Genomic DNA, 22188 nt, shown 5'->3' with positions numbered 1-22188 from the left:
TATAAGGTATTAAAAGAGCCTTAATCAGGGGGGACATTTGAGGTTGATCCATCTGTGAGCAAGGAATAGTGCCCTGGATTTTAATCTTTCCTCGACTGCGAGCCAGTGGAGTGAGGCCAGAGCGTTTTTGCAGAAGGTGTGTTTAGGGACTTTAGGTATAGTTCTAGCTGCTGCATTTTGACCTACCTGGAGTCTATTGGCGATGTATTTGGGTGAGCTAATGTAAAGGGAATTACCATGGTCCAGTCGGGTTAGGATTAGAGGTTGGACCACAATTCTTCTGGATGAGGTGGGAAAGAGAGCGAGGGTTGAGTGGAGAATAGGATTACTGAGTGGAAGTTCTGAGTGGACGGACTTTAGGGAAACATTAGTGTAGGTAATTCGAGACATGCCTGGTGGGGGCGAGGGGAGGGGAGGGAGAGGAAGCGGTGGCTTTTAGGTAGGAAGTGGACAGAGGCTTTGCATGCCACATGAGTCATTGTATTATATCCTTACCGCCGAAAAAATTAAACAAATGTCGGCATGGACATAAAGACTGGTCGTACAATGGATTGGATTGTGAAATCAAGGGTAGGGCCCAATGCCAGACAGAGAAGAGATTAGTGGAATGACAGCTGGCAGAAACAAACTTGCTAGATAAGTCATGGTTATGAGTATATGTTTTATTGCGCATATAACTATCAGTATGTTTTCATGATCACATGCTCAATAAAGTTTGTTAAAAAAAAATGAGATAAGAAGGAGAGGTAGGATTTTGCACAGCGCACAGATGATAATAAAGTATGATGCCATCATTTTTTTTGCTTAAGCCTCCATGAATAGGGAATTGGCCAGCCACATGCCTAAACTTTTTATGGGAGAAGAGAGAGTTGGCAGGATTCCCAGACACTCTGGCCATTCATGCGTTGCTTGAGGAACTGGTCTATTCCTATACAGCAGGGGTCTCCAACGAGTAGCTCGTGAGCTACTGGTAGCTCGCCAGCACCCTTCAGGTAGCTCTCAGAGTTGAAGACAAGCCAAGGCAATCTCAGAGACGCATATTAAAGAAGGTAGCACCTCTCATCTCAAAACACTTGGAGTGAAAGCCAACCAAACCAATAGCAGAGCCTTATAGTAACACACAAACTGAGTTGGGTTACGGGGTCTGCCACATGACCTTCTACATCCCCTCTAACTCCAAATCACAAGGAGATTGGCCATGTTATACGCCCTACTCCATCAGTTTCAGTACATATGTGAACAATGCACTATCAAAGAGTGACGATAGTAATCATTGCTGACCCACCAAAGTTTGGGACTGTGGGAGCCAGAGTTAAATTGGTTACGAGCATGATTAACCCAAGAGCTAAGAGGAACAGGATATGGATCCAGAGCAAAGAAAAAGTAAGAGCTTCACCCGCATTCATTTATGTGTCTGCCTGTCTGACATGGTATCCCTCTCTAATAAACAGTGTTGTTTCCTGGAAGCTACACCTAGAGTCAAGGACCGTCAAATGTGTATGCGGGTCCGCATCATAAGGGTTTTTATCTTTGGTGCAATTGTGTCTGTTCATGGCATAATAATGCCCATGGTTTAATAATTCTCCTCTTTGACTATTACAGGTATTTTTTAAGTATAGTTTTCCCATACCTGCTGCCATTATTGACATATTAAGAGCATGACTAGCCCACTTTGAACCACCCCTGACAGAATGATGACTGTTCCTCGCATAATAATGGCCATAACTGATATACGTTGGGCATCCAAAATGTTATGGCGTCCAGCCTTGGTATGCTGGCTCTGGTATAATGGCGGCATTATTCACATAACAAAGGCATCCTTGGTGCTATGGTGAACATCCATTACCTATGATTGTAATACCTGGGCACTTTAAGAAAAATCTGTCTGCATGAAGCATTTTTACATGATAGTACTGATATTTGTGGATTGAGTGGTTTCTAAAAATGAAAACGGATATTTTAAAGGTAAATGTTTTTTCAGAAAAGTTTTTTATTCTGAAACTGACTTTGTTTGCCCAAAATGGAAAGTGGTATTTGATAGAACAAATATGTGTATTTTGAAAAACTAATATGCTGACAAAGACAACATATTTTAATTCTAAAACACATTTAAAGTTGATAGCAGAATGATAATTCAAGCTGAGTTGGGGAGACTTACTGCTCTAGTTATGTAATTTGTGCCACAGAGCATTTGATAATTTGAATGTAGCTTCATTAGTGAGGTGGTGGCATTTAATATTGAGAAATGTTTCCTGCTACTTCTGCTGGTAACCTTGTCTGGAATGCTTGGGTGGTCACTTCTGATAATCCTGCTTAGAGTGGTCATAGTTTAATGTTAACACATGTTGCCACTATTTTACAGTGATAACATATGCTAGTAGCTCAGCAGGACTTTCCTTGAGCAGAAGTAGCTCTCAATACAGAAAAGGTTGGAGACCCCTGCTATACAGGATGAACACCTTTTTCAAATGTGTGTAAGGAACTGCAATCTAAAGACCTCTTTATTTTTGTCGTAGTGTGAATCAGAGTGATTAAATATACATCCACTAATGCATGTTGCAGTACTTGTGAAACTTGAGGTAAGTTACATATATGGTCTACAAAATGGTGACTGGTTTATTTGCAAAGTTGTATCTTGTGGTGGATTCTTGTGAATTACCTGGTTGCATGGTCCAGATTGCATAGTCTTCCAGTGTAAACATAATGATGTATGGTGTGTCTGTGTCAGTGCCTCATTAGTTGAAGTTTACCAGCTGTCACAACAGTGCATCTGAAATTTGAGAGACATTGTTAGTGATCGACTGGAGCAGGGTGGTCTCTGCAGGGGGTTGTCTTAGTGCGGCCCAAGCATTTTGTAAATATTAAGATTGACAGTTCGCTGAAGGTTAAGACATTTAGTTGTAGTCGAAGGTGAACAGGGAATGTTTTACCCCACGATATTCAAGCTTTAAATGTTGTCTTGCCACAATATCATCGCCAAAATATTGACTACCATCAGATTGTGAAGTTGTGTATATAGGTATGTATAGATTTACTATATTTAAATCTGCGCACCTTGATTATGCATATGCCTTCAAGGTATGTAGAGGTGGAGCTATCAACAGTTAATCTATATTTTCCTGTATATGCTTTCTTTCACAATATAGCAGTATATATTTCGGTCATGACATTCTGGCAAGAAAATATTTTGTCTATTGGTATTGTGACATAGAACCATTCGAAAACTATTCCTGTTTCGTCTGGTGTAGATGTGTGCCCTGAAATGGAGAGAACCAGGGTGAGATGTGGAAAATTAGTACGGTCTGGTAAACATTATCTGCGCCATCTTGCCTTTTTCCCTGATGCCACACTTTTTGTCGTACGCACCCGCCATTTTAGGTGCCTCGATCAGAACAACCCTTTTTGCATGCCACTGGCCCCCGGCATAGCCCTCCTCCCTCACAAAGCCCGCACTCTGACAACCCCCGCTCGCACATGCCTTGGGTCATAAACCCCTCTTCAGCGCAGCTCTGCCTCAGAACCTCATCCTGTCCCCAGCTCGACACCTCCCTTCCTTCTTTTTATGGTCCCAGGCCCTTTTTGATACAAAACCCCTTTCCTGTGTGCCGTTTGTCTTCCTCGTTCCCAGGCCGACACCTAGCTCTGCCGATACTGTTCCTTGCCCCTCCCCGTACAGTAGAAAGCTTCCCTCATCAAAGGACCCCCGAGTGGATCAAAGCCCTCACCCTATGAGATCCGACCAAACCCCCACATTCCGTGAATCGGCGGAATGTCCAGCTGCGCGGTAATCATCACCTGTTGTGACCGGGGTGAGGACTTCAACTGTAAATGTGTGTGGGAACGGGTATGAAGGGGAGATTCGGAGGATATCCCTCCGTACATCAAAGCATTGCCAAGGATGTGTTGTATGTAATAAAGCAATAAACCTGTGTATAAGAGGCCAGGCCTCAGAGATGCGGGTAGAGCACCTCAGAACGATACCTGCTGTTTGAACTGATGTGTTCTCCTCCGGAGAGAATAAACCTTGTTTCCTGCCTTCCCGTCTCCAGCGCCTGCCTCTTCATTGATTAATAATTCGTGGGTTAAAGAGGCGATACCGCCGGGCAAATATCGATTGTCCCTTGACCTTAGATTTAACAATTGGCGTCCCAAGCGTGGGGCCCATCAGCGACTCGTGGATCCAGTGGGAGAGGTCCTGACGACAAAGTGAACGACTGCAACGATCGGGAGAGCTCTTGCCCAATAGACCCTCGTCTGGTAGCCGATCATCCGAACTTCACTGGTTCCGAACAGACCTCTCCCGAGTGATCTACGGTCCTGACTGGGAACCATCAGGAGTGCTGCGAGGAATACAAAGAAAAGAGGACGATCGGGCGCTGGATTCGGAAGACAAGAAACCGTCCATACGGTCCGGGTAAGGTCGTGTAGACACGACGAAACACGAAATAATTGTTTAATTGTTCAGAAAATACTAGTATTACTCTTTGTTGACCTATTTGGAGATTCACTGTCTGCACACGAAGAAACAGTAGGCTCTTTCTCTTTGCAAACAGTGAAGGATAGGTAACGCAGCCGTCGCGCCTATCTTTCTCCCCCACTGAATCGATTATTTATTAACGGCCACTGATTAACTGTTTTTGACCCCGAGCTACTGTTCGCGGATTGTTTTCTGGAGATTCTCTGTCTACAAACAGGAAAGAACAGGTTCCCCTTTGCAGATAGTGAAAGGGTAGAGGACGCAGATCTTTTGCGAATCTACTTATTCTTCCCACTGGTCCTCTTTTTGTTCATTTGATATTGGTTCATGAGGTATTCACTGCCTGCAAACAACGTAGAATAGAAATATTCTGTCTAGTCTTTGCACACAGTGATAAGATAGGCAGTGCTGACTTTTGTCCCTCGTTGTGAGCTGTCATGTCTGTCTTCTCCCCACTGGTCGATAGCTGGTTCAGCCCGGACCGTTTATTAAAGGTGGATCATCTAGCTCCGCTGGAAGGCACCCCTAATAAAGACATGTTCATAAACTATGGATTAGTTACCATAGCCTATAGTAAACTGTGGCACAGGTATACCAAAGAAAGTCAAGAGAAACAGTGGCCACTGATAGGATCCTTCGATCTTGATAAAATAGAAACGTTAGAAATAGCCCTTCGTGATAATAAGACAACGCCTATTATGCTCGACTGCCTCGGTATGTGGCGCAAAGAAGCAATGCAATGAAAGAATAGAGACGAGGACAGAGCAGGTAAAGGAACATATCGACAGGACGACCCCAGAACACAACGTCCCGAAAGTAATCCCCCGACACTACGCACAGGACGGCCAGACTTAGGGCAAAACCAATGTGCTTTTTGTAGATATGCCGGGCACTGGAAAGCCCAATGCCCGACTCTACTGAACGTGAGTAGGAGCAGAGGACCGACAGGAATAACAGGCCGGCAGAAAGGGAAAAGGCGCGAGACAAAGATGAATCAGACTGACTTGAACAGGCCAGATAGAACCACCACGTTCGATTACGCCCGATGGCACAGATTTCGCCAAGCCGATTTCAGCGACATGTTCGAGTCCTCATAGACCCAACAACGATAAGACGGGAAAACCCAGTCTAGCTCTAAATTGACAGACGACAAACCCCGAAGAAACCCGAAAGAATAACGTACACACATGATCAAGCAACCTTACGTTTAGCCAAATAGGGAAAGGTCTAGGGTATTTCGAGGTAAGGGTTACACAAGTATCCTTCGCCGAGAGGACTAGGGAGATTGCCAATGTCTGAAAACCTACTACCTCCTTTCTTCCGCATCCTTATAGGCATATAACTAAAGCCTGCCCCATTGCTCTAACAAAAAGTATGCGCAGCATATAGAAATAAGATAATTGTGGCCAATAACTGTTTTATGTTTGTCTTGGGTCTTTTTATATAATACTTGTACTGTCTCCCCGTCTGAGTTTGTGTGTATGTGATGCATGAATCTGCGTCATCCCTCTGCCTGTGTTACCGTGTTACTTAAACTTCTGTTAACAGAAGCTTTAGCATGAAACAACCTGGAAAGAAAGAAATGAGAAAACGAAATCCGTAGGCCACTGATGAACTTGAACTTTTATTTAACATGACGAACAAGAAACAAATAACAGTAAGCTAGAAAATGAAAGTCAGCAGAACATTCGCCCCCCCCCCATTCTGGAACCTTCCAAAGTAGGGCAGGGTTACGGCTACGCCCAGCCGGCAGCAACCCATATAAGGCGGGTCCTGCTGCCAACAGTCGGCCAGGAAATCGTAACATAGGGTGGAGCCGGAGGAGAGACAAGGGCCAGCGGGACCCAGCCAGGGGATCACCTTGACCACACCGGAGAGTTGTAGGGGGGGAATGTCTATGTCCTCGACCCCTCCCTCTCTCTCTCCCCCAGTCCGGCCACGGTGGCACGTGAGAGTTGCAGATAGTCCCGCCACATGTCTCCCCGGTCCGGCCACCAATGGCCAGGGACTGGGGCCAACTGGATCCGGCTGCAGCCGATGAGCCAAGGAACCCGTTCATGGGGCCAGAGCAAGAGGCGTCCGGCCGACATCCACCGGAAGCCCGGCCCAGAGAAGGACGGGACACTTCTTTCTTTTCTCCTCCGTAATGGCCGCAGCAGCACGCCAGGCGCCACTTGAATAATGGCTGCGACAACTCTGGGGAGAGGGATGTCTTGTACATACCTCCGCGAAAATTAGTCCAGGTCGGGCTGGGAGGGAGAGGCGACGCGGACGAGCCTCTCCCACCTCCACGGATAGGAGGTTTCCCAGCCCCCGGCCCAGCGCCGAACTCCTCCAGCCAGGCGGTGGTGCCAATACCTGCGTAGCACCGAACATACCATGGTGGCGCCCCAGTACTTGCGCAGCACCGAACATGCAACGGTGCCGATACTTGCGCAGCACCGAACATGCAACGGTGCCGATACTTGCACAGCACCGAACATGCACCGCAGGTGGCCATACTTCCGCAGCACTGGACATGGGTTCGTTCCAAAAGGTCTCCTCCACTCTTGCGGACTCGACGAAGGGCGGCTGCTGCAGGCCTCAAAATGGCGTCTGGGCCCCCTGGAAGGCGGGTCTCGGCCGCTAGAGTAACTGTGAACAGCAACGTAACTCGGGCGCTTGCCCACCGGAGCACGAGCCCCCACCTCCAACAGCACCCCCACAGCCTTGAAGATTCTACAAAAGTCCCCGGAGCCCTCGGCCCCTGCAGGCTTCCGGTGAGGGACAACTGCCTTGACCGCTAACGAAATAAGCATGACATAGCCACTCCTTCTGTTAGCATGAATTCTCGAACTGCCGAAAAGGACTCTGGTCCAACTGCCGGTTGTAAGGAAACATTTTTTTTCCTTGATACTACTTCCGGACCAGCCCGGCCCCGCCCAAAATGGCGCCGGTAACAATAGGAACTTACGAACGCCTCGTGGTGTTTTCTTTTGCTAAAAAAGACTCGATGTTCCGAGATATGTTATGATCCTTTGTACACTTGACAAAAAAAAAGAAGGGGAGGATTCACTCGACGAACATATAAAAGGACCGCGTGAAAAATGTTTTTCAAATGTACGATTCATTATGATATTATCATGTCTGACATGTAACCTCGCTTATGACACGCTCCCATGGTATACCTATAGGAATTTGATTACACCTAGCCCAACTGTGTCTCCAATTATGAAATGAATGCCCCTTGGTCCCTCAACTATTCGATAGACGTTTTTTAGTTCCCTGCAAATGAATGAATGAACCTTTTAAAACATGTTTTTAATCCTACAAAATAGCCCCCCCCCCTACTGTACGCACTTTAGCCATTGCCGTATCCGGCCAACCCCGATCACACTGTCCTATCAACATGCTGAACGATTGTGAAAATAAAGGTTTTCGAAACTATGAACGGGTATTGCATGCTTTATTTAAAATGTGGGATCGGCGGGAGAGTTCTTTTCTGTGCACCCTACTCTGCTCTCTCTTTAAGGTTATTAGAAGATGGTTGCCCAGCCCCGGATGGAGGATCGAATCTGAGACACGACACTCTGCCGTCAAATATGCGACTGACTCAGGGACTCGCGCATGGAGAAAGACCTCGACTTCTGGGGATGGGTAAAAGCGAAATGGTGTGAAAGATGGAATATAAAGGATGCGTAAAGTGAAACGATGTAAATGATAGAATATTATAAAGATACGACACTCAAAGGTACTAGGGAACAGAGTTGACCGAAGAGCTGATAAACCTTAGAACATCACAGCGTTGAAAGAGATTTAAGGACCCCGATAGTTAAATACACCTACCAACTAGAAACCTCGCGCTAAGTGCTTCTGATTCTCTAACGTTTTCCTACTCACAGCCTATAAGGACACACTGCCCCCCCCCTTGGCTCCAGAAACCACAACCCCAGGGATTCTATCCCGAGGAGATAAGACGAGTATGAGGTAAGTAAAAGACTTTCGTACCCGTGCTTTTGATATGCTCGAATGTTGTCCCCCTCCCCTCCTTTTCCCCCCCTGCAGGCCACATCGGAATCACGACCAAGGTACGGTGAAGATCTGAAGCCTCGCCATGTCTGATACACGAAGCGGACTAACACTGCCTGGTGGCACCTAAACACACCCACAAACTGCTCTTGTACCAGAAGAGCCAATAAATTGTATGACATGATGAAAGCGATCACCCTTGATCCGTGTTGCGTGAATGGACACCTGTCACGTATGTCTGAAACTATGAGACGATGTTTGTGTATGACTGACGCGTTGACTTAACTGGTTAAAGGACCGAGAATGCAAGAAATGCGACACAATGGTGCCCTTTTACTCGATGCATGTCCCCTGTACCCGGCCTAATGCTCGTCCATCCCAAACTGCATGCTTTCAACATTCTAACACGGACCCGTAATGTCTTATGTTGTATAATGCGCTGAATAGCCTATCTTAATGCACGGCCACTCCCCATGTCGCACGTGTACTATTTAGCCTGTTGTTGCACATCTCTCTCTCTCTCTCTCTCTCTCTCTCTCTCTCTCTCTCTCTCTCTCTCTCTCTCTCTCTCTCTCTCTCTCTCTCTCTCTCTCTCTCTCTCTCTCTCGCTCTTCCGAACGACTAGCACCTAAATTGGCAAACCGCCACCCCTCGTGCACCACCAATTGGCCCCAAATACCACAAGTATTTGCTCGAAATTTATCCTAAATAAAAAACCACCCTGACGCCGTGTCACTACCTCTCCTTTCTGCTAAAAAAAAAAAAAAAAAAAAATTGATGAAACCGAGATTTGGCCATTAGGGAAAGGACAGGTAAGACGACTGAGGTTCCCTAATCTGACCCGAAATAAGGGAACTACATGTCAGCGGCTCCTGTGTTATAAAAAAGATGCCTCAGATAACGCGACCTTCCCCGTCCCGAATTGTCACAATACCCAAACAGTAAAGGTGAGCGAAACATCCTCATGTTCCCGGAACGCCCCCTGTTTCGTAACAGCTGCCCCAGACGAGAGTTATAAAACTGTCCCTCACCCCTGGTTGTAAGAGATGGGTCGATTTACGCCCTTACCACAGTTTTCTATGTCCCTAGTTGCTTTTCATAAAACCCCGGTTTTTTAATTAAGTAGTCAGGTTGTAAGAGGCCATGTAGAAACTAGAACGATGTTTGCAAAATTAAGATTAGACCCAAGTGAAGAAATCGTTGCAATGAACCCTGTTGAAAGTAAAATGTTTAGCTGAAAGGCAGGATGCATTGATAGAATGAAAAATGTTTAGCCTATATTCATCTCTCAGAAAGATACCTATCAGACCATGGTGATAGCACATTGCGTTTTTTGATATAAAGCCCAGGAGAATGGTATAGCTTTGTAAGGCTCGTACTAGGAAGGTGGGTCTCCGTCAAAAGAACTGACGTAACTGTAATACAATAAAAGGTACCGGATCTCGTCCCACGACCAACCCTAATATGACGGACGTTTCCATTTTTGCCGGGAGCTGGGAGAGAAATAGACTTATGTGATTACCTTCCTCTGCCAATTCTCTAAAGACTGTCTTTTCAAACTCATTTAAGGGTACGACTGTCGGAGGAAAGAAGGACCGGATGTGGGAGCACGTGGCCTGACTACAGACTATGGAACATCTGCGACATTGGCCAAGGCGAGACCGCGACAGTAAGGAGCTGCAGGACGAGGCACTGTTTTCGACAAAATAAGAGGAAAGGGCTGACCTGATGCCCCTGCTCGATGTTCAATATATGCCGAAAAGTCCCCGCTCTCTAAACTCGGTCATGAGCCCGCCTACCTGAAATTTTCCGTCCCCCTAGTCTGTTCCCGATCTGGCCCTGCTCCATCCCCCTTTTTTTTTCCGACCTACCCTAAAGGACTGCTCACACGCACATTTCTTCCATCTGAACCTTTTTGACAATCAACTCAAAGGACACAGGGCGAAAAAGACCTTTTTGACCAGAAACGCGAGGAAAAGGTCGTGCCCTGCAACGCGGGACCTAGAACAGAGCTGGACCCTTAGCTCCACCGCCGGTGCTCCACAGCGCCAACAAAAGACGACAAAGAATGCTGAGAACTCATTTAACTTCGAACATTGACACCCTCAATCATCGTTTTTGCTACGTCTCATTTCTCTCCCAGCCACCATTGTATTAATTATGCCCCAACCAAACATGAACAGAACTCACATATGTAATGACCTAACAATTTACATTCAAAACGACTATAAGTAGCTGTGAAATGTACTCAATGCTCTCACTACAGAATCATTTTTGTCTGTTATTGCATTACTATGACTTTCCTGCAAACGAGTTTTATCGATAGACCCGCCTCCTAAGATGAAAGATTTTAAAATGTAATGTTTATAACTCCTTTACCTGGGTACCTACTTCTTTTCCTATGACCACCACAGTCGACATGAATTGGGAATAGGCCAGCAAGATGTCTTGGATATGTTAAAGGGAGGACTGTGGAAAATTAGTACGGTCTGGTAAACATTATCTGCGCCATCTTGCCTTTTTCCCTGATGCCACACTTTTTGTCGTACGCACCCGCCATTTTAGGTGCCTCGATCAGAACAACCCTTTTTGCATGCCACTGGCCCCAGGCATAGCCCTCCTCCCTCACAAAGCCCGCACTCTGACAACCCCCGCTCGCACATGCCTTGGGTCATAAACCCCTCTTCAGCGCAGCTCTGCCTCAGAACCTCATCCTGTCCCCAGCGCAACACCTCCCTTCCTTCTTTTTATGGTCCCAGGCCCTTTTTGATACAAAACCCCTTTCCTGTGTGCCCGTTTGTCTTCCTCGTTCCCAGGCCGACACCTAGCTCTGCCGATACTGTTCCTTGCCCCTCCCCGTACAGTAGAAAGCTTCCCTCATCAAAGGACCCCCGAGTGGATCAAAGCCCTCACCCTATGAGATCCGACCAAACCCCCACATTCCGTGAATCGGCGGAATGTCCAGCTGCGCGGTAATCATCACCTGTTGTGACCGGGGTGAGGACTTCAACTGTAAATGTGTGTGGGAACGGGTATGAAGGGGAGATTCGGAGGATATCCCTCCGTACATCAAAGCATTGCCAAGGATGTGTTGTATGTAATAAAGCAATAAACCTGTGTATAAGAGGCCAGGCCTCAGAGATGCGGGTAGAGCACCTCAGAACGATACCTGCTGTTTGAACTGATGTGTTCTCCTCCGGAGAGAATAAACCTTGTTTCCTGCCTTCCCGTCTCCAGCGCCTGCCTCTTCATTGATTAATAATTCGTGGGTTAAAGAGGCGATACCGCCGGGCAAATATCGATTGTCCCTTGACCTTAGATTTAACAGAGACAGGTATTTTATTCCACTCGGCATTTCCCTAGTGGGCTGGAGACCTTGGTGCCAGATTTGAAAGCCCAGACGGAGAGGGTTCAAGAGAAACTGAAACAGAGGGAGGGAAGGGGTAGGTAGAGAGGAAGCGATTAGGGATGCAGAAGATGGAAGGAGAAATTGCGCGAGGAGAGAAAGAGAGCATGGTTGCTTTGAGCATTTTTGGCAGTAGTTGGTTTTGGTTCACAAGCATCACTTTTGTGAAGGATAGCATAAGATCCTCTCAGAACAGATGTCCAAAGAGGGCCAACAGCAGATTGACACAAGGAAGGGCAAATCTCATGACTTTAAAAAGTCTGACCTGTTACTTGTGCTCATTGCAGCAATGCGTACTGACACTTTGAATGTATATTTGCTTTGTCAACGCTTGGTAAAGTTAGTGAGAGTCTTTTCTGTAATGTGCTAGGCAGTTGAATAATATATGTGATAGCACCCTGCCACTGTGTATTGAAAGCTATATTAGGTCATCAAGGTGTTCTGTGGCAATGTAGAGGAAAGAGGGTGAAGGTCAAGTTTTCTTATAAAGTGCATAAACTCTTAGGTAAACTACAATATTCTAATTACATATGGTAGGGAATTGTAGTTCTTATATTACACATGGAAGCCTCCAATCACTGCTTAAAAACCTGTCTCTAATTTCCTTATTACAGTTGAGTTGTGACATCATAAAGCCTGCTGGCAGAGCCAGCTGCCTTGGTAAAAGACAGGCGACTGAGCACCATTAAAGCTGCAGTGTTAACAACAAAAATAACGGGGTTTTAGTTTTATGATCTCTTTTTCTAAAATTAACTGTGATCAGCACAGCAGATGGATTTATCGCAACATCTCCACTTTTTGCATTCTATAGTTTATCACAAGAAAGAAGGAAATTATCTGCATGTAAATACTTATTGTGACCTACAGCTCTTCTAAAAGAAAAAAAGTACATTATAATGATTCTAATAAGTAATTGCAACAGATTACTAATTGCTTTTTGGCGTCTTTAATTTCAAACTCATTCTGCTTGTGTTCATGTCGCCAACCAGAATATCGCTTTCATATGAAGGAGCAATACGCCAAGGATGATGATGGAGGGGCCATGAATCATGAGGAATAAAATACACTCTGCAGTATGCTAAAATGATATTGCAAGTCATCTAGGAGTTCCTTGATCATATAAAGGAACATTGCTCTCAGCCTATATACTCTCTCTATATGGTCACGGAACTCCTCAGTGACTTGCATGCCCTTAGAAGTTACAGATGGAGGCACTTCATCCTATATATAACTTTTCCGCATCATCATCCTTTCCCCGACTCTCTATTGCGTCACTTTTAACTTGGATAAAGTGAAGCAAAAGTGGCGCAAGGGTCTTGTAAATCTGCCCCTTGGTCTCCTGCTTCTTCTATTGACAGCAATATTGTCATTATGGAAAAATTTAGGGCCATATTATCAAGAACAGCGATAACATTATTGCTGCTTTAGCGGCAGGAAACTGCTGGTAAAGCGGCGATAAGGGGCTTGATAATATGCCCTTGTGAATTCCCATAGAAGCCCAGGTTTGATGTCCTGCACACTAGAACCTGGGCTTCTATGGGAATTCACAAGGGCATATTATCACGCCCCTTGTTGCCGCTTTCAGCTGCAGTTTTTCTGCCGCTAAAGCGGCGATAATGTTATCGCTGTTCTTGAAAATATGGCCCTTGCTTCGTGGAAAGTCACTGTACCAATCTGTCACTTGTAAATGGTTGTAAAATATATTTAAGCTCTTTAATGTAAATTACATTCATAAGCAACTGCAGTTCAACATGTGTGGTAACAGGCAGATAAGTTCCCGCTTTCTTATAATGAGCTCCTGCAGTGCAATAAATAAACACACAGCCTTAAATGTCTCCATATCAGCTAATGACTGAATTTACAAGAATAATATTTCAGAAGAAAATGTGGGCTGAAAATTATTCTCTTTATTAGTCGAATTGATTGTCTGACTTAAATGAGTTTTTGTGTACCCTTTCCTTTTATTAATGTGTCAGTTTCATTAATTGCACATCAATAAATCACCTCAGAACAAGTAACCATTTTATTTGGCTTAAACATTTGTACCCCTACTCTGTCCTCTGTAAGATCAAATATAAAGGATGCTTCCAAGTGAAACATTAAGGTTCAACTGCCTAGCTTCCTGTCCTAACCCAATGTATAAGCTGTTTTGTTGAACGTTCATCTGTTAAAAGCCTTTGTGATAAGATGACTTTTCTACATTGAAATTCAGCCTTGCTCTAGTCTCTCCAGTTGTATTTTTGCAGACTCCTGAGATATGCCTGAAGGCAACCTTGAAGCATGCCTCACTCTAAACACTGTGTGCTAGGCTACATTACAACTACAGCGCGCGTGCCGCTCTACACTTCTTTTGACCATGCCCTGGGGTTTCCTTTGTTTCTTTCTGCTATTGTGCTGTATACTGCAGGGTGTTGTTTCTGCTATAGTGCTGCCTTGTGCATGGCACCCACTCTCCAATCTCGCATAATGGTATACTATATTCACAATGAAAGTTGGTTGTAACATATGGTTTAGGAGTTTTGCTTTGGTCTACAACTATTAAACATTAGTAATTGGTGCACAATCCGCTCTGTAAGAAATGGTACATTTTCTTGCAAGTCCTATTTTTTTGTAAATTTAGGAGCCCACTGTACTAAAAGACATGTCACAAATCACTGGTGCAATCTGTGCATCAATATTTTGCACCCTGACTTACTTTTATTTCGTAACTCAATCTAGGTACTAATAGGTCGTGTTGCAAAATGTCCACTCATAAGGGAATGCCGAATGACCACCTTAATGAATATATAATAGGTAGGTCTTTATTTGCGACCCCATGTGATTGGCTTTAAACACAGGGTCGGTGGTCTGCACAGAACAACAAACCTCCATCCCTGTGTTCACATTCCCGAACATGAAAAAGTGGAAAAAAATTGAAGCAGCCTGTGTTCATTAAATTAACCATTGCTGCTTTAAGAAAAGTTTCCCATTTAGGAAGACATAGGGAAGAGGACTGCCTACTCCCCCCAAAAGGCCGTTCAATGCAGTTCTCAAAGAGGAGGTGTCCAAAATGGACAGCTTACCTTTGTCAATGAGCGACCATCATCTTTGTGCTATTGGTAACTTTTCAATGTTTTGTAACTGCAATTGCATTCACAAACCATTGATACATCTCACTGCATATCACATTTGGGAGAGGACCCTCCCCCCCCTTTATTCTCCCTCCTAATTGCAATTCACATGAGTCACAAAACCCCGTTTGCAATTTGGAAAAGATTTTTAGAATCGCAAAAGGGGGTCGTATTTTTTCAAATTTCCATTGAATCATCACAAAACTTTGTTTGCGGTCATAACATTATTTCATACATGTGGATCTTACCCCTCACTTGGTACTAAATATAGTAATTAAGACTGCAACAGAAGCACTCTCAATGTGCTCTGAACAGGATTACAATTTATTATGCTGCATAAAGGGTGATAGAGCTCAGTGTGCAATTTTAAAAATGTGTGTACACCCGAGGGTAAGAGGGTGCTGTAAGACGAGGCACATACAATTCTTATTGGATAAGCTTTAAAGTTCAACTTCATACATGCACGTTTAGAGTAAGATAAGCGTATTGTTAGAAGTTCCAAACAAATTTGCCATCAGAATGGGGTCCCAAAGGGGAAAATTAAAGAGGAGTGGTCTCTGAGGACCCCATTTGCAATGCTGTTCTCACACATAGTTTTTCCTTGCATGTAAAAGTAGCATTTTGGTATGAATATAAAGATTTCGTTGAACACTAATAAAAGGATTTACTAAAAAGATTTTTGTCTAAGTAAATCTACCCCAGTGGGTGGGACTGGGCATTCCATGGCTTCAATGCCTAAAACGATTATACGTAGACATATATGCCTGCGGGTATTCAGAACCTTTCTTATGCCCCATTCTTACTGTGGAAAAGATCAGAGATTTAAACCTGCTAAGGGCATGAATAAATCTATTTCAAGCCTGAGAAGGGGAAGGAGATGCCCCCAAAATTGGTCAAGTTATAAGAGAATTTCTCTATAGTGAATTGTTTTCTCTCCATTTGAGTAAAAACCTGAGAAACAAATTCCATTTCACAAATTCTATAGCATTTCCATGTGCCCGATTGTGCATTATGTAGCTCATGTAGAAATGCCTGCTCTAAGTCGCATAGGTTTCCAAGAGGGCGCCTGCAAGAGTGTGACTGTTGCAAATGTTCGGAACACAATCTTTGAACCCATTGTGAATAGGGAACATAGTGCATCCAAACCCTTGCAAGTTTGTAAACTCCAAGTGGAAGCTGCATATCTTTTTACAAATCGAATCTTTTCATTATTTCTCCATATAAATGGCAAACCTTTTATGAAAACTGTGCGGTGTGTGACACTGTGGTTATGGCAGCTATTGTGCAGAATAGCACATTGCTGATTCCTTTTTACATAGGGTATAACGGCATTTGCTAATATAAATCTCTCAAAGACCGGCTCAAAGAAAATAATCACTTCAAATTAGTTTAAAGATTGATTGGACCAGCATGACTCCTAAAGGCTCTGCACTTTCTCTAACAAGTTTAATTGAAATACAATTTCAAAGGTAGGGAGAAATATATTATGTTGATTAATGGTAAAAAGTGCACAGCGGACTAGTATTGAATCAAAAACAGTAAGAGCTTTTTATAAGTTGTACATATTTGGTAATTTATTAAAAAAAGAAGTGAACCATCGACCCATGTGAGAATGAAACCAATTCCAAAATTCCAGATAGTCCAAACAGTATTATTGGAGAAGAAACAGTAGACTTTCCCAAGAGAAGGTAAAACAAGCAGAAAGAACCAGCCTCCACAAACATCATCGCACCTGCAGCTCACAAGTGCATAACTTCTTGAATCATGATGGAAAATGAACCAGTATTGTCATAGAACCCCCGGTGGCAGGTGCAGGACACCTATGCCAGACCTATCCTTTCTACTTTGACCCATCAACCCACCCACTGACCTAGAGGAACTCATGCTGAGATCCTTTCCAGGCCACTTCCATAGCCAGCAAGACTTGCACTGTCTTGGAGGTTTTCTAGTGTAAGTCCCATTTCAATTATGTAGCAGGGATGACTAGGTTTATGCGCCAAGAAAATGCAATTTATATCGCGTAGCATCACATTCTTAGGGAGTATTATACGGATATTTTTTCATTTTAAATACCCATTGATACAAAAAGGAAGCATAACAAAAACGCTTGTAGATAAAACGTATAGACATTCCCTATATCCTATTTAAAATGCGAGTCACCAAAAAATTATGATTTTGTCTTACACGGAAGCACAAGGGCACCGTTTTATTAATACTGTTCCTTCTAAATCACAGAATAAAATAGTTTGTATAAGGGTCCTATTCAGCAAACAAACATAAAATAACGTCCCCCTTGGTTTCCTATTTCCCTTTTGTGGAATTCTTTATTGTGTAAAATTCCACGAAGGGTGAATGGAGGCTGTATGTAAACACAGACTTTTTCTTTTCTCCTTGGGAATAAAAATGTTTGCCCATAGGGTCATCCCTGCCCCTTCCCCGTGGATTTATGACTGAGTATACCTACACTCTTCTGGCACGGAAATTCACGCTGCTAAAACCATTTGCACCTACAGGGATACTTTTGTGAATCCTTGGGTGGCATAAATGAAGACATATGTGGTTGTAAACATATATTTTTGGCCGAAAATACCTTTGTGAATAGGACGCACAATGTTCACTCAGCAGAAAATGTGCCTGCACCGGCGAGCCTTTGGTAATAAAAGGTTTGCCTCTTTTTCCTGTAAAACTCAGTTGTGTTATAGGATTTGTTTTTACATTTTTGCTTTACACTTAGGCCACACAGCATCTCTTCCCATTAATAAACAATCCTGAACAAGAGTATATTGCATTACATATGTACAATATACACTGTAACGTTGAAAACAACAGGATCTGTTTCATGCTGCAGACAAAAGTCCTTCCCCATTGCATCTATTGGGAGGATTGAATGCTGCCTGTTAAAGGTTTCAATTAATTAATCCCAGTTTTATTCCTGAATCCAGCAATCAGCCAATGAAAGGTGACCAATTAACACGACATTACGCTGTACCACATATGGCAGATTTATTTTATTAGCATTTGCTCCTTTCGAGTTAGGAGCTTGTTTTTTGTTGACATTTCATATCTAAATTAGGCAGTAGCTGGTGGAATATGTGGGCAACGTGGCAGCTCCACAGTTAATCTAGGAAACACTGTGGCCTCAAAATTGCATCATTCTAGTCGCCTACCTATTATCCATGCCAGGAATGCTGCCAGAGTATTCAAAGGCGCAGGAGAAAATTGCCTTTACCGCCTGGAGCGTTCACCATACTCTATCAAAAGACAGTTTTTGCAGTTCTTTTGTTGTCATCCCAAGCCGCCATTAGTTGCTGCTTTAAGGTTGCTCACTTACCTCACCTTGCCACAGCTCCCTTCCTGTCAATGCCAACAATGACCTGGCAGTTCAGAAGGAGAACACAATTATCAACAAAAGAAACCTGAAAAACAGAGACAGAGGCCACAAGCACATTTTGTAAAGATGGAACTCACCCCTAGTTGTGTAAGTCAAATCAAAAAGATCTTTATTCGGTCAAGCATGGCTATACAACAATAGACACAGTAAAAATTGAAAACAAGGAACAAAATATGTAAAACATTTGATATGTTAATATCCAGGTCATAAAAAACAAATATAATAAAAAATATTTACAGACCGTATCTCAACCCTGGAATAACTAAAATTGTGGCATTTTTTAAACAACACCGTGCATGAAGTGACAGTTGTCACAAGCAATGCCGTCAGCTAACCTTCCATTGATTCCCCACAAACCCCTGCAGCTTCAAGAAAGGAACCCACTCTAAAACATATATCACGGCCGTTCAGCAGTTTATGTGCAATAATGCTTCTCTGCGTTTGGGATGACACAGATTACTTGAAAGAGGTTTAAGAGAAAATCTAAACAAATGATAGAACATTTAAAAAAAAACATAAAATGTAACAGCGATCGCTCATAAGAGCCATCACAGGGACAGGAACAGACTATTTAAGGATGGACTCAAAACTGAACATTTATCAGTAGACAAACAGCTGTCAGGTCATCTCGGAAAGGGAGAGAACAACAAACCATTGTAGTGAGATGGCTACACCTAGTGATAACTGCAGATGAAGGAGAATTTTATATCATTGCCCTTTGGCAGGGACCAAGTGCTAAGGGGGCGGGGCGGCCGCATGCTGGTGACGGAACCGCTCCGCAGCTGATGACGGAGTGGTTCCGTCACCAGCAGGGGAGGGGTTAGGGATGTAAAAACGACATTTGATATTGTATGGTGGATGTATGTATGGTAGTGTATGGGGCAATCCTAAAACATCTCACATCCAAGTATTGCGAGTGCTAACTGACCCTCTTCCATTTATCATGTCCTTGTGTCATATCAGTAAGTTCTTGCAAAAAAAAAAACAACCACTGATGTCCTACTCTACAACCTTCACACTTTTTGTACAGTCACATCACAGCATACTTCAAGCATCCACCTCCAGACTTGTATAAACAAAACAAGTGATGAGAACAACACAAATGTCGCAAGGCCTCTAATCCTCCAAAGATTACAAGAGCCGGGACTATTCCTTCCACGTCAGAACACACCACAACTGTTGTGGTGGGAAGGCTCCCAATCCCGCAATAGGCCGCAAGTCATTCTCTTACTGAACCGCCACCAGAATGCCAATAGACCCAATAATGGATGCCAGCTGGCCAGGGTGTATCACCACTGACACCTCCTCCTCATCTTGCAGATGCAATATTTAGTTTTTCCAGATAGCAAGATAGCAGAACAAATAGCACAGTCCTGTTTCGCTTCAAAATTTAAATTGCTTACAGGATGGAAGAAAAAATATTACCACCACACAACCAGCCTTCAGACACTGTCTAACATTTTATAATTCTTTTTTCCATATTACATAGTGTGTGCAACTTTTCTGGTGTAGGTGAGATCCTGATTTCACAGGACACAAAGGCACTTCCTTCTGTTCCTTCACAATGTCAAGGCTAGAACCAGGGCCAACCAAAACGATGCTGGGACTACAGAAACAATCCTTTATTTTTTAAATGCCCTGTTGGCAAAATCTGCCTCCCAGAACACAGCATGTTACTACGAGGTGGCCACCTAGTCCAAGAACAAACTGCTGTGGTTGAGGTTCATGTAAGTGCTTACTACATATTCTCACAGGCAGGAGTACCTTTGGGCACTGCATAAATACTACCTTCATGGCACAATAGCAATGCAACATTGCCACAATTCTTTGTAGCCGTAACAGCCCATGTCTTCTCCTGCCCAAGACAGGACATATGTCACTTAATCCTACCTTCTCTACTCCTCTAAACAACTCAAAGAGATCTTTTAATCTCAAATGGATTCTTCTGCACCAGTGCTTAATTTGCAAAAAAAATAAGTGCCAGGGCCGTCATCAGGAAGTCAGTGAAGGTTGCACCACCCACTGCTCCTGCTAGCGCTACAAATGACTGTAACAACACAACTACTAACCATCACACTCTTACAAGTGTAAGGATTCAGACTATTCCAGGCCCCATAAACTATAAAAATGTCTTGTGTGGCAGGTATTTAGCATTTTTAATGTATACTGAATTAATGAACAACTATTGTTGTGCTCACCTCTAAATTAGACAAACAGCACCACCAAATGGCAGACTGTTATAAGTGTCGGTATTGACAATTAAGTGCCGGTGCCCAGCATGGGATACCACCAGCTCAAATTAAGAACTGCTTTGCACACCTCAGGAGGACTAGTTTTAAACTCTACTCTAAAACTTGCAGATGTGGCACTCATAACCTTGCCTGCCACTGGACTGGAGCCAATGCTTCAGGCAGACCAAAGATTACCAGCTGTCACCAGACAGCAATCTCACTTCTGGCTGTGTGCCCTTTCCTGCTTGTCCGTTACCTCTTTCCAGTGTTGACTGTAAATTCTGCTGTTAACAGCTGTCAAAGTCCAGCAGGTTCATCAAATCGAATGACAGCCGTCTCCTGCAATGCAGTATCTTACCACTAGATGCACAGTCCTGACCAGCCAATCATACTAGACATTCCGCTAACACCGGTAATCACAATACCTAAATATTTGAGATCTCTGTTAGTTTTGCGATTTAAAAAAAACATCCTCCAAAATTAAGTCAACACAGTTCTCTATTTACAGTGCTGCTAGTTGCACACTCAAGCTCCAGGTCCAGCCGTTTGTCTAGGACTATTTTCTTATCTTTAGACACCATTGCCAAAGCTTAGTTTATGCTGGCAGTTGTCGCAGATACTTATTTGTGGGGACCGGGACCAGCTGCGACCGGCACAGTTAAGCGCGGCGTGGCAAGGGGGGAAGCTAACAGACGACGGAATAAGTATTATATATTTATTTCATTATACCTATTTCGTCGTCTGTCAACTTCCCCCTCCCCCCTCCGGCTCCCGCCCACTGCATTTACCTGTGCAGGCCATCGCTGACCTGAACATATTTTTATTAGCAGACTTTGACCTAGAGCAGAGCTCTCCAAAGTCGGTCCTGGAGGGCAAGATCCATGGCAGATCTTTACGGTAACTATATTTATCTAAATGGAGATATGGTAAAAATCTGGCATGGATCCGGCCCTCCAGGACCGCATTTGGAGAACCCTGACCTAGAGATAGAAGGCAGAAAAGAGAGAAAGCGGAAAGGAGAGAAAAAAATGCAAACCGTGACAAAGGGAGGAAACAACAATGAAAAAGACATACACCTCATGAGTGAGATACAGTCAGGAAGTGTAAAGTGGTGGAAAAAAGATGTGTGATGTGGAATCTAAACTAGGCAACCACAGTATTAAATAACCCAGCATTCAGCAGTGCTTGCGGGGAGAACGGGTGGGGAGAGGAAGGAGGGGAGGCCTAAAAAACAGTCCCTTCCTTTTTTTCCAATTAGGCTTGTCGGTTGTAATCCCTGTGAATCAGACAAAAATGGAGATGTAGAGTAGGATGATTCATTCACTGACTTATCAAAAGAGAAGAGTAAGTATATGAAGCACCTCTGAATACTCCATCACTTCCTGGTATTCTGGGGATCCTCTTGCTGAGTCCAACTTAGAAAATGCATCACTCATCAATGAACTTTCAGGACACATTCATGCATTAGTGCTTTAGAATTTTGAAAAACACTAAAAAGGTATTAATTTACTACCTGCCACATTTCACTTCCTCATTCTAACTATGCGGAAACGGTTTACTTCGCT

At 43.8% G+C, this 22188-nt stretch overlaps 1 protein-coding gene and 1 long non-coding RNA gene across 3 annotated transcripts in view; one reads left to right on the top strand and one right to left on the bottom strand.

The window, feature by feature from the left end:
* LOC144781087 (uncharacterized) overlaps nt 1–18420 on the bottom strand; it is a 103504-nt gene extending 85084 nt beyond the window's left edge. The window contains exon 1 of the long non-coding RNA XR_013600871.1: nt 18333–18420. This is a non-coding gene — a long non-coding RNA (uncharacterized LOC144781087). The remainder of the gene's footprint in view (nt 1–18332) is intronic.
* Nucleotides 1–22188, top strand: part of TRIM9 (tripartite motif containing 9) — a 459144-nt gene that overhangs the window by 119495 nt on the left and 317461 nt on the right. The gene's annotated exons all lie outside the window — the stretch shown is intronic.

This window comes from Lissotriton helveticus, chromosome 9 (assembly GCF_964261635.1).
Source record: "Lissotriton helveticus chromosome 9, aLisHel1.1, whole genome shotgun sequence".
Classification (NCBI taxonomy): Eukaryota; Metazoa; Chordata; class Amphibia; order Caudata; family Salamandridae; genus Lissotriton; species Lissotriton helveticus.
Note: the sequence above shows the minus strand (reverse complement) of the source record. Positions and strands in the feature narration are given on the sequence as shown.